This window comes from Cetorhinus maximus, chromosome 2, assembly GCF_964194155.1.
Source record: "Cetorhinus maximus chromosome 2, sCetMax3.hap1.1, whole genome shotgun sequence".
Classification (NCBI taxonomy): domain Eukaryota; kingdom Metazoa; phylum Chordata; class Chondrichthyes; order Lamniformes; family Cetorhinidae; genus Cetorhinus; species Cetorhinus maximus.
The window spans coordinates 11,751,171-11,766,667 of record NC_135880.1 but is presented as its reverse complement, the minus strand read 5'-3'; the positions used below and the strand labels follow the sequence as shown (position 1 = coordinate 11,766,667).

General features: G+C 43.3%; 1 protein-coding gene across 1 annotated transcript in view; it reads right to left on the bottom strand.

Annotated features, from left to right (window-relative positions):
• The window catches only part of rgs12b (regulator of G protein signaling 12b), a 246,381-nt gene that overhangs the window by 182,891 nt on the left and 47,993 nt on the right, over positions 1 to 15,497 (bottom strand). The window lies entirely within an intron of this gene.

Here is a 15,497-nt window from a genome sequence, read left to right as displayed (position 1 = left end):
AGGTATTAAGCAGGTGAAATGGGGGAGGGTGGAAAAAGAACAAAAGAGTAGGCCTGTATTAGGATGCAAGAAAGGAAAGATTAAATGACCAAAGAGTTGATTGTGCAGAATGAAGGGGAGTGGTGCTTTTCTGCTTTTATATCCAAATTCAAATCTGATTTTGTCCTAAATTACCCAATCTAAAATTTTACTGATCAATTCCAGGTTTGGGGGGGAAAAAGCTGGTGAAGGTTTCCTTTTATGAAGTATCAGCCTTGGCTCAGCTCTCGCCTCTGAGTAAGAAAGTCATGGGTTCAAGGCCTGCTCTAGAGGTTTGAGCACATAACCTAAGTTGACACGGTAATGCCTTTCAGATGAGCTGTCAAGAGGGATTATAGGATCCTCAGTTAAGGAAGGCACAAAAGATTCTATGGCACTATTCGAAGAAGCACAATGGAGTTCTCATATTGACTGGCTAACATTTATCCCTCAACCAACATGATTAAAATAGATTTTCCGCTTACCGCCCTGAATAAAGCAAAATCAGGTTTCTCTTTGTTTATTTTCTTCTATTCATTCACGGGATGTGGGCTTCGCTGGCTGGGCCAGCATTTATTTCCCATCCCTAGTTGTCCCTGAGAAGGCGGTGGTGAGCTGCCTTCTTGAACCACTGCAGTCCATGTGGTGTAGGTGCACCCACAGTGCTGTTAGGGAGAGAGTTCCAGGATTTTGACCCAGCGACAGTGAAGGAACAGCGATATATTTCCAAGTCAGGATGATGAGTGACTTGGAGGGAAACTTCCAGGTGGTGGTGTTCCCATGTATCTGCTGCCCTTGTCCTTCTAGATGGTGGTGGTCATGGGTTTGGAAAGTGCTGTCTAAGGAGCCTGGTGAATTCCTGCAGTGCATCTTGTAGATGGTACACACTGCTGCTGCCGTGATCTGTGGTGGAGAGAGTGAATGTTTGTGGATATGGTGCCAATCAAGCGGGCTGCTTTGCCCTGGATGATGTCAAGCTTCTTGAGTGTTGTTGGAGCTTCATTCATCCAGGCTAGTAGGGAGTATTCCATCACACTCCTGAGTTGTGCCTTGTAAGTGGTGGACAGGCTTTGGGGAGTCAGGAGGTGAGTTATTCATCGCACGAATCCTACCCTCTGACCTGCTCTTGTAGCCACAGTACTTAAATGGCTGGTCCAGTTCAGTTTCTAGTCAATGGCAACCCCCAGGATGTGGGGGGATTCAGTGATGGTAATGCCATTGAACATCAAGGGGCAATGGTTGGATTCTATCTTATTGGAGATGGTCATTGCCCGACACTTTTGTGGCAGGAATGTCACTTACCACTTGTCAGTCCAAGCCTGGATATTGTCCATGTATTGCTGCATTTGGACATGGACTGCTTCAGTATCTGATGAGTCGCGAATGGTGCTGAATATTGTGCAATCATCAGCCAACATCCCCACTTCTGACCTTATGATGGAAGGAAGATTATTGATGAAGCAGCTGAAGATGGTTGGGCCAAGGACACTGCCCTGAGGAACTCCTGCAGTGATGTCCTGGAACTGAGATGATTGATCTCCAACAACTACAATCATCTTCCTTTGTGCTAGGTATGGCTCCAACCAGCAGCGAGTTTTTCCCGATTCCCACTGACTCCAGTTTTGCTAGGGCTCTATGATGTCAAGGGCAGTCACTCTCACCTCACCTTGGGAGTTCAGCTCTTTTGTCCATGTTTGAACCAAGCTGTAATTAGGTTAGGAACTGAGTGGCTCTGGTGGAACACAAGCTAGGTGTCAGTGAGCAGGTTATTGCTAAGCAAGTGCCACTTGTTAGCACTGTTGATGACCCCTTCCATTACTTTACTGATGATCGAGAGTAGACTGATGGGGCGATAATTCGCCGGGTTGGATTTGTCCTGCTTTCTTTCTTTGTACAGGACATACCTGGGCAATTTTCCACATAGCCGGGTAGATGCCAGTGTTGTAGCTGTACTGGAACAGCTTGGCTAGGGGAACGCCAAGTTCTGGAGCACAAGTCTTCAGTACTATTGCCGGAATATTGTCAGGGCCCATAGCCTTTTAGTATCCAGTGCCTTCAGCTGTTTCTTGACATCACGTGGGGTGAATCGAATCGGCTGAAGACTGGCATCTGTGATGCTAGGAACCTCCGGTGGAAGCCGAGATGAATCATCCACTTGGCACTTCTGGCTGAAGATTGTTGCGAATGCTTCAGCCTTATCTTTTGCACTGATGTGCTGGGCTCCTCCATCATTGAGAATGGGGATATTTGTGGAGCCTCCTCCTCCAGTGAGTCGTTTAATTGTCCACCACCATTCACGACTGGATGTGGCAGGACTGCAGAACTTAGATATAGTCCATTGGTTGTGGGATCACTTAGCCCTGTCTATCACTTGCTGTTTATGCTCCTTGGCATGCAAGTAGTCCTGTGTTATAGCTTCACCAGGTTGACGCCTCATTTTTAGGTATGCCTGGTTCTGCTCCTGGCATGCTCTCCTGCACTCTTCATTGAACCAGGGTTAATGGTAATGGTAGAGTGGGGGATATGCCAGGCCAAGAGGTTACAGATTGTGTTCGAGTACAATTCTGCTGCTGCTGGTGGCCCCCAGCGCCTCATGGATGCCCAGCCTTGAGTTGCTAGATCTGGTCAAAATCTAGCCCATTTAGCACAGTGGTAGTGCCACGGAACACGATGGAGGGTATCTTCAATGTGAAGGTGGGATTTCGTCTCCACAGTTCAAAAGTCTGTAGATTCTGGAACAGTCCCAGCAGATTGGAGAGTGGCAAATGTAACCCCACTATTTAAAAAAGGAGGGAGGGAAAAAACATTGAATTACAGACTGGTTAGCCTAACATCAGTAGTAGGAAAAATGCTAGAGTCCATTATAAAGGGTGTGATAACAGGACACTTAGGAAATATCAACGGGATTAGACAAAGTCAACATGGATTCATGAAAGGGAAATCATGCTTGACAAACCTGCTGGAGTTTTTTTGGGGATTTAATGAGTAGAATAGATAAAGAAGAACCAGTGGATGTGGTGTATTTGGATTTTCAGAAAGCATTTGATAAAGTCCTACATAAGAGGTTGGTGCGCAAAATTAAAGCACATGGGATTGGGGGTAATCTATTGGCATGGATTGAGAATTGGTTAACAGACAGGAAACAGAGAGTAAGGAATAAATGGATCTTTTTTCGGAGTCGCAGGTAGTGGCTAGTGGGGTACCGCAGGGATCAGTGCTTGGGCCCCAGCTATTTGCAATATATATCAATGATTTAGATGAGGGAATCAAATGTAATATTTCCAAGTTAGCTGACGACAGAAAACTAGATGGGAATGAGATTGGTGAGGAGGATGTAAAGAGACTTCAAAACAATTTAGACAAGTTGAATGAGTGGGCAAAAACATGGTAGATGCAGCATAACATGGATAAGTGTGAAGTTATCCACTTCAGTAGGAAATGCAAATTGCCAGAGCATTATTTAAAATATGATAGGATGGGAAACGTTGATGTACAAAGGGACCTGGGTGTGCTTGTACACCAATAATTGAAAGCAAGCATGCAAGTGCAGCAAGCAATCAGGAAGGCAAATGGTATGTTGGCCTTCATTGCAAGAGGATTTGAGTACAAGAGCAAGGATGTCTTTCTTACTGCAACTGTACAGGGCCTTGGTGAGACCACACCTGGAGTATTGTGTGCAGTTTTGGTCTCCTTACCTAAGAAAGTATATACTTGCCATAGAGGTAGTGCAGCGAAGGTTCACCAGACTGATTCCGGGGATGGCAGGATTGTCATATGAGGAGAGATTGAGTTGATTGGGCCTGTATTCACTGGAGTTTAGAAGAATGAGAGGGATCTCAAATGAAATGTATAAAATTCTGACAGGGCTGTACAGGCTGGATGCAGGGATAATGTTTCCCCTGGCTAGCGATGTCTACAACAAGGTGCCACAGTTTGAGGATGCGAGGTAGGCCATTCAGCACTGAGATGAAGAGAAATTTCTTCACTCAGAGGGTGGTAACCCTATGGAATTCTCTACCACTGAAGGCTGTGGAGGCCAAGTCACTTAACATATTTATGAAGGAAATAGATAGATTTCTAGACACTAAAGACTTTAAGGGGTATGTGGAGAGCACCAGAGTATGACACTGAGATACAGGATCAGCCATGGTCTACTCCTGCTCCTATTTTCTATGTTTCACACAAGTGCCAGGCAATGACCATCTCCACTAAGAGCCCCATCACATTCAATAGGATTACTATCGCAGCATCCCCCACTATAAACATCCTGGGGGGTTACCATTAACCAGAATCTGAGCTGGACTAGCCATATAAATACTGTGGCTACAAGAGTAGATCAGAGGCTAGGAATCCGGCGAAGAGTAACTGACCTCCTGACTCCCCGAAGCATGTCCACTATCCACAAGGCACAAGTCAGGGGTGTGATGTATTACTCCCCACTTGCCTGGATGAGTGCCGCTCCTACAACACACTTGACGCCATCCAGAACAAAGTAGCCAGCTTGATTGGCACCCCTTCCAGAAATATTCACTCCCTCCACCACCCATGAACAGTGGCAGAAATGTGTACCATCTACAAGATGCACTGCAGAAACTCACCAAGGCTCCTTAAGCAGCACCTTCCAAACCCACGACCACTACCATCTAGAAGGACAAGGGCAACAGATGCATGGAACCTTGAAGTTCCCCTCCAAGTCACTCACCATCCTGACATGGAAATATATCGCCGTTCCTTCACTGTCACTGGGTCAAAATCCTGGAGCTTCCTCCCTAACAGCACTGTGGGTGTACCTACAGCATATGGGCTGCAGCGGTTCAAGGCAGCAGCTCACCACCACCATCGCAAGGGCAATTAGGGATGGGCAATAAATGCTGGCCTAGCCAGTGATGCCCACATCCCATGAAAGAATTTTTAAAAATTAAACTAATGCCCATTTTGGTTATCAAGCTAAAAGTGCTAGGAATCTACAATTTAGAAAAGCTAGATTTAGGGCATATAAGTCGTTCAAGATTCATAAAAATTATTGCATCACAATAGTTTATTCCAATTAATTAGGTTAAGGAGGACCAGGGGTCACAATTTTAAGTTATAAATGAACAGATTGTGGTGGCCTAGGCAACTGCAGGGAGCCCATTTGGTGCTGGAAGGGTTAATGAGAAGTTGAATTGTATGCCTAGGCCTAAGAGAAAAATACTACAACCTTGAGAAGAATACCATCTTGCCTGAACAAAGTTATAGGATGAGCCCTGAGACATTCCATTTTGTTCTTTCTCAGGCCGAATGTAATCAGGGTTGTGATAAGCAACTGCGTAACCAAACATCTGTTGTGAGGGAAATGGAAATTTACTGGAAATGGAAGTTTACTGACTAATAAGTCAGTTAACTTATGCAAATAAGCAGATAGGTTTGTTGCAAAACTTACTGATTGGCTGTAAAAATGCTTTTAACAAGTCTGCGTGTATTCTGCTACGAGACTGTACAGTAGCTCTCATTGTGCTGTCTCCCTTGTGCACAAGTAATAAATGGGGTTTCTACGTACAAAATTATGCCTCGGTGTTATTAATCTCCGACAGTTTCTTGGAGGTCCCACCGAGATGACTAACCCCTAGGGTTGGGCCACGGAGAGCCAGCTTTAGGACCTCGCGGTTCAAGGACTCCTCAGTCCACGGCAGCCCGATTTGGGCTTCTGGGGTTCGTTGACCCATGATCTGTCTTCACCTGCCTGTGACTGACTATTAGGGTAGAAGCCATCTATTTAAGTATTTAGGAGATTAGTTGTCGCGGTCCGGGACCGCTCTGGCCAGGATATACTCAAGGTCGGTAGCCTCTGGAGTTTAGGATATACTCGGGGTTGGTAGCCCCTGGAGTTGGTACTGAGTGTGTGTGTGCGTGGTTGCGGCTCGGGGTCTGAGACCCCCTTGAGCGTGAGTGGGCTGATTGATGAAAGTACATTGCGGGCTGGGGACCCGCCAAGGACTGGCCTTTCTTAGTTATTAGATAGAGAATGGATAATATGGCATCAAAGAAACCCCAGGTTCCCCCTCCAAAGGGAACCCCAAATGCTTATATGTATGTCCATTATGGACCTGAAAGTGTCTAACATGTTTCTGAATGGGTTAAGTGGACCCAAGGTAAGGGAGAGAGCTTCCCACCAGATGGAACTTTTAATCGGGATAGAAATGTCGCTTAGCATATGTTTTAAGGTTGATTGGGACCCAAAAGGTCCGCTACTGAATTTCATGTAACTTAAAAAATGAATTGATCTAAGGTACAAGAGCTGTTTGTGCTGGAGAGAGAGAAAAAGAGAAAAGGGGGGTACACCTAGGGGCGTTAATAAGCACTGACAGGCAGTAGCAGGGGAAATGTGAGCTTTCGTCAGTTTGATTGTCCCTATAGGTGGAGCCTTCAAGATCCCTTTATTCCCCCCACTGCTACTTGAAGCTTCGTTTAGAGTTAAGTTCAATATTATAGGAATATAAATACATACCTTTATATATGTATTTATTTGTGTGCAAGGAAACATTTATATGTGAGCTTTAATGTGTTTTCGTCCCTAAATTGTCTTTTGTGTGTGTGGTTGAGCACTTTAGAGTCAAAAGCCCCATATTAGATTAAAGGAAAAGTTTATTCAAACATTCCAAAGTTGAGTATAAGGTTTGAGTTGAGATTTCTGGCAAAATCGCAATTTGAAGGTAGTGTAAAGATAAAACAGGGCTTGCCTATGTTTGAGATGAACCAACCCTTGTACCACCCCCTTGCAGACTAGTAAAGAATAACCCTCTTCATCAGCTTCCAAGGTGATTGGGATTAATACATACAAGTTGGTATTCTAAAATTCTGAGGGAAAAAAAAATTACTTGAAATTCAGAAGGATTCTAGGAAAACCAAAAGTCATAACACACAGTCTAGATGGTTCCAATGGATAAAAAGGGGGTTCTTTTGAAGAGATTAATTAAATATTAAAGGAAATCTGCATCCCAGCAGCACTGTAATTTGAATTTGGGACAAGCTTGAGATGTAAAGTGCAGTGTAAATTGGCAGAAATCCAATTTTTGACGGAGTTAATGAATCTGGGATAATTCTAAAAGAAACGGGTCAGACACAATTTAGTGGGTTACTTTTGAGACAATAAAATGTTTGAGAAGATGATAAGGAAGCAAAACATCTGATTTCTGTTTTTAAAACTGTTATGAGAATATTTTATTTATTTTAAAGTCTCTCCAGGCAACCTGAACAAGATAAGACGGTAGCTGTTGCATGTGTAAAATGGTATGAGGCAAGTAGGAGAATGAGTTAGGGAAAGAGGACACAATATACAAACTTTTTAAGGGAAGTGAATTTGATAATTTGGCCATCAACTGAGACATTGGAAACGCACAGGGGGAGATAAGCAAAGATCTAGAGACAGAGATCCTCGTTGACAATAGAGAAACTGAACTCAAGAGAATCTTAGGATGATCATGGTCAGAAGGAAAAAAAGCTTAGAAGTAAAACTATGTGGAATCTGTAGTTCAGGAATTGAACTGTAAGAAGAAATAATACTTAACAACAATTTACCACAAGATGGATACAGGTAAAGGGAAAGCTGGAAAAAGGCTAAACAGATGTATTACTGATTATGTTAATGTGCCTGCCAGCTACAAAAAGTAAGACCACAGGATTAACACTATGATGACAGACAGAGGTAAGCAGCTCACAGAGAGAACCATCACTGGAAGTGAAGATACTGAGCCATCAAAAGATAGGATAAGAAGGTGCACTGTAGAGTTGTGTTGGCAGTTTAAGGAATTGAGGTCCGAAGTGGGACAGCAGCAGGAGACAGTAGACTGGAAGGAGTGGAGGGTGCTTATCCAGATGGATTCAGATCAGGGAACTCATTTCACAGGAAGAGTCATTAAAGAAATGTATAAATTTAAATTTAAACAGAAATTCCACATTCCCTACCAGCCACAGAGCTCAGGGATGGTGGAAAGGATGAACTGAACTTAAAAAAAAAAATCAATCACAAAAGCAATTCAAAAGACAGGGAACAGCCCAATATTCTAATGCACCTTAGGGCTACCCCAAGCAGGACCGTCGGGTTCACCCCATTTGAAACAATGACAAGGAGAGCAATGCAGTTACCCAAGGGAATCATAGTAGGAGTGGGAGATGTAGGACCACTAAAAGGAAGGAAGTCAGAGACCGACAGGTGATTAAGGTGAAACAGGCAAATCCAAAGTGCAATTATGGACCAAGTGGGGAATAAGGTGATGGTCAAAGTGAGCTCAGAGTGAACAGGCATGGACCATACAAGGTAATTATGACAGGTGATACATGCGCACTTGTAGATATGAGAACGGGAAGTAAATGGAGGCATTACACACAGTTAAAGATATATCACATTTGACCAAGCGGTAACCCGGAAAATGGGAGCCGATGTTAATGTCTCCACAGATCTACGATCCTGGTCGTGGGCGTATCAGTATTGGCAACAAGGTCGGGGATCATCACTGCTCATCCCGCACCGTAGGAGGAACTTTGGTAGAGGGCCTCTGGAACAGGCAACTGCCTTGGCGATGGACACTGAATCGCTGAATATCTTCAAGCGAGAGCAGGTCCTCTTTCTGGCTGGGTTGAACATTGTACAAAAGATAGGTACTGTTTAGAATTAGCAGGGGCAAAGTGATCTCCTGAACTAGTTTCAATCGCCTGAACAGGTCAGAGGGTCTATTCCTGTCCATCATTGTCTGAATGTTGTAATTTTATATTTACATTCCCTCACCCATTAGAAGTTTTCTGTCTACCGTGCCTCATTCCTTCATAATTTTCAATGCCTAAATTAAATATACAGCACGGACAGTGCCGAATGCGACACACAACGGGGAATGATAAATGTAACGGTAGGAGAACAAGTACTTTCAAATTGTAGTAAGGGTTTGTTTCAGATCGGACATGTGAGGTCCGCCACTACCCAGCCACCTTCCACATCTACTTCCACAGTCCGAGTAGAGATAATTGAAGCCCCTCAAACCACACCAACTGACCCATCTTGTCCAACTATACATCCAGGACCGACAAATGGTTTGGTGCTGGTTAGTCAAAAGTTTTGTATGATAATGTACACCACGAGCTGGTACCCATATTGAACATATCCGGAATTGCCCCGCCCCAGTGGTGCTCAACCCATACCCAAGCACTCTATACGGCTCTGACGCACCAAGTGATGACTGAAGCAGTTCAGTTCAATGGCGAGATGCGATCAGGCTTGGGAGGGAACCGCATTAAGCGCAGCCTGATAAATGATGCCGCTACGATATTCAATATCATTGAATATCTACATCATTGGTTAATTCAGAACCTGGCAACTGTTGACCAGAAGGTCCGTACCCTGAGCTTTAAGCTTAAGGAGATTCTAGAGCGGGGACAGGGGATCCAGGATACCCAATTAGATACGGACCAGGACGTGACACGGTTAATCCAAAGCCTGGCTACCGTGCTCGAAAGTCATGCAGGGACTATCAATAAATTAATTGAAGTAGGGAAAGATATTTCAGATGAAGCGAGTAGAAATTATGTATGCAGCACCTATGGATCTTGGGCACTGGAACAAGCCCGAACAAATTTAAGACAGATTAATGAAGGGGTAGTCCCTTTATGGGTAACTAATGAGCATTTATTGGATCTCTCACGACACAAGAATCATGACTTGACCGGTTGCCAGCTCAGAGGTTTGACACGCGTATATAGAATGAATGTTGAATGTATAGTGAATGGTAATATGCTAATAGGCATTGTATTAGTAATACCTGTCATACCTATGTCAACAACCGGCAGGACATTATATAGAGTAGAAAATATTGGGGCAAAGGGGGGATGAACAGAATGGCACAGCAGATGTGGTTTGCGCCTGGGTTTTTCGCCATGGCAACTAAAATAGCTTCACAATGTCTGCTTTGTCAACGATGTAACCCAGGCAAGACGCCCACAGTGACTGCTGGTATGGGACCCCCAGCCATGGGGCCCGTTTGTACATCTACAAATAGACTTTATACAAATGCCTAAATGTATGGGATATAATTATGTTTTAGTTATAGTATGTTTGTTCTCGCGATGGGTGGAGGCGTATCCCACCCGACAAAATGATGCTATTATTGTTGCAAAATTGTTGTTGCGTGAATACATACCCAGCTTTGGGATACCAGAGATTTTATCAAGTGATAACGGGCCTCATTTTATCGCTAAAGTGATAAAGGAACTGCTGAAGGCCTTACAATGCAACCATCATCTTTCCTGCCCATACCACCCCCAGTCTACTGGGGCGGTGGAAAGACAAAAAAGCTCAGAAAAAGCCCACCATTGAAGATTACCATCAAGACCAGCTCGGAGACCTAGTCCTGGTTAAGACCTTCAGGAGAAAGAACTGTTTGGAACCTCGATGGGAAGGACCTTTCCAAGTCCTGCTCACCACCCATGAAGGTTGAAGCACGACCCTTGTGGATCCACGCCTCGCACGTCAAGCGGACGCTGGCCTCGGATGAAAGTGCTTGAGCAGGAACCTTGACTGAGCCGTCAGAATGTGGACTCTTGATCTGGATCCTGTCCTGCGCGGCCCTTGCAGGGGCATGGACTACCAATTCCGCGGTTCAATGAATGCAGGCCGTCGCCTCACAATGCAATCAAACTAAATGTTGGATTTGTACTCATTTTCCCATCCTTTGACTGGTGAGGGTGGCTCCCTAACATCAGCGGGTGGTTTAGGGGCCTTTTTAAAACCCTCCTCAAATACCTTGTCATAGGTCTTGCCCTACTCATTGTTCTGTACGTTGTTATCCAGCTCGTCCTCTGTTGCATCCACCCTGTCTGCTGACTACAAAACCTCCAGAGTCCTGGTGGCAAGCCAGGACTATTCCCTCCCTCTCTTCAGGAATCAGGACCCCACTGAGCATGAAGCCCGGCGACTAGGATACATAGAACTTGGCTAAGGGTGGTGGATTGTCCTTTTGGGACAAAAGGGAGGGAAGTGTGGTGGCCTAGGCAACTGCAGGGATCCCATTTGGTGCTGGAAGGGTTAATGAGAAGTTGAATTGTATGCCTAGGCCTAAGAGAAAAATACTACAACCTTGAGAAGAATATCATCTTGTCTGACCACAGTTGTAGGATGAGTCCTAAGACATTCCATTTTGTTCTTTCTCAGGCCAAATGTAATCAGGGTTGTGATAAGCAACTGCGTAACCAAACATCTGTTGTGAGGGAAATGGAAATTTACTGGAAATGGAAGTTTACTGACTAATAAGTCAGTTAACTTATACAAATAAGCAGATAGGTTTGTTGCAAAACTTACTGATTGGCTGTAAAAATGCTTTTAACAAGTCTGCATGTATTCTGCTACGAGACTGTACAGTAGCTCTCATTGTGCTGTCTCCCTTGTGCACAAGTAATAAATGGGGTTTCTACATACGAAATGATGCCTCGGTGTGATTAATCTCCGACTAGATCTGGGTTTGATGTCAGGAGGTGTTTCTTTTCCCAGGAAATAGAGGGCCTCTGGAACAGGCTACTGCCTTGGCGGTGGACACTGAATCGCTGAATATCTTCAAGCGAGAGCAGGTCCTCTTTCTGGCTGGGCTGAACATCGTACAAAAGATAGGTACTGTTTAGAATTAGCAGGAGCAAAGTGATCTCCTGAACTAGTTTCAATCGCCTTAACAGGTCAGAGGGTCTATTCCTGTCCATCGTTGTCTGAATGTTGGAATTTTATATTTACATTCCCTCACTCATTAGAAGTACTCTGTTTTCTGTCTACCGTGCCTCATTCCTTCATAATTTTCAATGCCTCAATTAAATATCCTGTAATCTCCTCTGTTCTGAAGTGAACAGCCTCAGTTATACCTCAAGAAAAATAAGCTATGTAGTCAACAATGGAGGGTCACAGGGATAAGGGCACAAAAAAAAGATTGTTCCTAAAGTACAAATTGAGCTAGCACTGTGTCCTGAGCGGAATATTAAAAACAATAGAATACTGGTCAGGAAAGCTATAGAATATGAGAAATATTAGAATAAATGTCAAGCATTTCTCTAAATAGATTTCATTCTATTGAGTTAATAGAAAGGGATATTAAGCTGAGGAAGTTAAGGACCATAAGTCACTGAATTTAAATTGATATCATGGAACAGCATTTAAAAAAGTCAGCAAAATAAGTCACATTTTACCAGGCCCTGATGAAAGGCAAAATGCAACAATTAGATGGAGAGCCTAAGGCACCAAAAGGAAAAGAACTAGCTTGTACCACACACATTTATGTACATTATACCAGAGAAGAACTTTAAAAAGTGCAATGATTAATTTATTCCATACTGGGGTAGTGGCTGTGGTGTGCTGTGCTGCAGCATACTAAGGTGCAGGTTCTTACTTGCTACCCCCCATATAGCAAACTTTTAATCTCATCTAAAACTTCTAGAAGAAGATAAAAACATGTTTATACAGACTAGGAAAAACAAATGGCAAGTTAAATCCTGCCATTCTTACTTCGTGGCAAACAGCTCAGTGGTCCCTATCAGCAGGGATGACTGAAAATTGATAAAAACAAAAAACTGCGAATGCTGGAAATTCAAAACAAAAACAGGAACAGAAATACCTGGAAAAACTCAGCAGGTCTGGCAGCATCGGTGGAAATGCGTGCTGTTGAAGGGTCATGAGGACTCAAAACGTCAACTGTACTCTTCGCCGCCGATGCTGCCAGATCTGCTGAGTTTTTCCAGGTATTTCTACGACTGAAAATTGCTTGTCCATTGTCTCCACTTGGAATGGTGCATGGCATAGAAAAGACTCGCAAAAAAGAATACAAGAACTAGGAGCAGAAGTAGACCACACAGCCCATCCAGCCTGCTTTGCCATTCAATATGATCATGGCTGATTTGGGCTTCTAGTCCACTTTTCCACCCACTCCCATTTCCCCTAATTCCCCGAGACCACAAAAATCTGTCTATCCCAGCCTTAAATGTATTCAACGATGAAGTATCTACAACGCTCTAGTGTAGAGAATTCCAAGGATTCACAACCCATTGAATGAAGTAATTTCTCCTCATCTCTGTCCTAAATGATTGGCCCCTTATCATGAGACTATGCCCCCATGTTTTAGATTACCCGAACAGTAGAAACAATCTCTCAGCGTCCACCCTATCAAGCCCCTTCAGAGTTTTGTAAGTTTCAATGAGAGCACCTCTCATTCTTCTAAACTCCAGCCTCTCATCCTAGGACAGCCCCATCATCCCTGCAAACAACTTAGTGAAGCTTCACTACACTGCCTCAAAAATAAGTATATCCTTTCTTAAAGGTAGAGACCAAAACGGCACACAGCATTCTAGATGTGGCCTTGCCAAAACTCTGAACAACTGTATAAAGGCTTCTTTATTCTCTTTTTCCAATCCCCTTGCAATAAAAGCCAACATGCCATTTGCCTTCCTAATTGCTTGCTGTACTTGCATGCTAACTTTCTGCATTCCTTATATAAACACACCCAACTGATTACTCTATCCAATGCAAAATGAGTATTAACTTTTTGTTTGACACAACTTTCTAGTCAAATTATTCTTGAACAATTTGGTGAACAAATCCCAGCTTCTACTTTACATCTTGACAACCAACATCCATCCACTGCACACCTCTGTTCTCCCCACACCATCCCCCCACCCCCCAACCACAACCCCTGTCTGCGGGCTTATGAAATGTGATGTTTTTCCCCCTAATGCTTGAGAGCAAATGTGTTGCTCTAGATTTGCTGCATGCCCTTAGAATTCTCCTTTAAAATTACATTTTATATGCTTTGGTAGATACTAAGTTAAACTACTCATCGCAGGGACAGATGGGAAAAATGTAATCAGTTAAAATTTAACTTCTAAAAAAAAAAGCTAGAAAGACAAAATTTAAGTTAATCAATGAAAACAGGGCAGTGAAAGGAGGAGAAAGAGGAGAATGGGGAGAAAACAGGGAAAGTTGGCCTTCACAATTTGTAATGAAAACTAGATATCTCATGTGGTGTTCATGAGATATCCCGTTTCTTGAGCAGTTCTTGATGCTTTCCATTTATCATTCTTCAACACAGCCTGTGTTAACTCAGTTGCCATTTAGTCAATATCTGTGATGACTTTCTGGTTTAGGGATTGTCATCAATTCCCACTAAAAATAAAATTCGAAAGCAAAATATTTACACACAAAACTACACTCAAATTAGAGAGCTGAAAATTTTTCTCAAAAGTCTGGAAAGTTCTTTCAGGTGTTGTGAGGAAAACAGCTGCTGCTTTCTTTTTTAAAAGCTCAGCAATGTCTGGGAATAGTTATTCCCTCGACAGTGCTGAAAAGTGAAATAAACAGGCTCAGTCTGCAGCACAGAGCCCTAAAGCACAATATTACAGCCAACAAAATGAAATATAAAGTAGTTATCCCTGAAGTCTGACCCACTAATTAACAACAATACGGGAATAGCTCAGGGATCAGAATTTATACTGAGAAATATTACAAGCACAAAAATAAAAGCTGTGTATGAAGTATTTGGAAAACATAATAAGCCCATTATAACTCAGTTACACTAGGATCCTAGAGGTACCTTAGAAAGTTCTTCCACCTGCTTAGCAAAACTAGAAAACTCCTTTGCATGGTTTTCTAAAGCCAAATTACAAAAATGTTTGAATTCACGAATAGTCAATTCCACTGTTCACACTGGTGCCATCTAGTGGAGTCAAAACATAATGCTTGTACTTGTTTCCATGACTTGCCAAACTACTAAACTACTGACTTCCTTTCCCAGTCCTCATATTAACTGGTACTGTTTACAGTTCTTCTCTTCAGGTATTGTCCCACTCTCTTTCAAAACTGCCGTCATTATTCTCTCCTCAAAAAACCAACCTTTGACCACACCATCCTTGCAAAATGCCCTCCCATCTACAAAGTCTTTGAACTTGTTGCCACCTCCCAAATCTGTGCATATCTTTCCTGGAACTCCATGTCTGAATACCTCCACTCAATTTCCACCCCGGTACAATCCTATATGACTGACAATAAAAAACTATCCATCTTCGCCTTTCCCAATCCATCTGCAGCCTTTCGCACATTGGCCACACCATCCTCTCCCAATCCCTCTCCACTATTATCCAAGCTGGGTGTGTTGGGATTGCATTCGCCTGGTTCCATTCTTATCCATTTAATTATAGCCAGAGTATCACCCATAATGGCTTCTCTTCCTGGTCTCGCACCGCTACCTCCGACGTACCCCAAGGATCTATCCTTGACCCTTCCTTTTTCTCATCTGCAAACTGTCCCATGGCAACATCAGTCAAAAACACGGCATTAGTTTTTATATATATGCAGGCAACACCCAGCTCTACCTCATCGTCACCTCTACCGACCTCTCCAATGTCACTAAATTAACAGGCTGCTTGTTCGACATCAAATACTTCTTGGCCAGAATTGCCTCCAATTAAATATTCCAAACTCTGAAGCC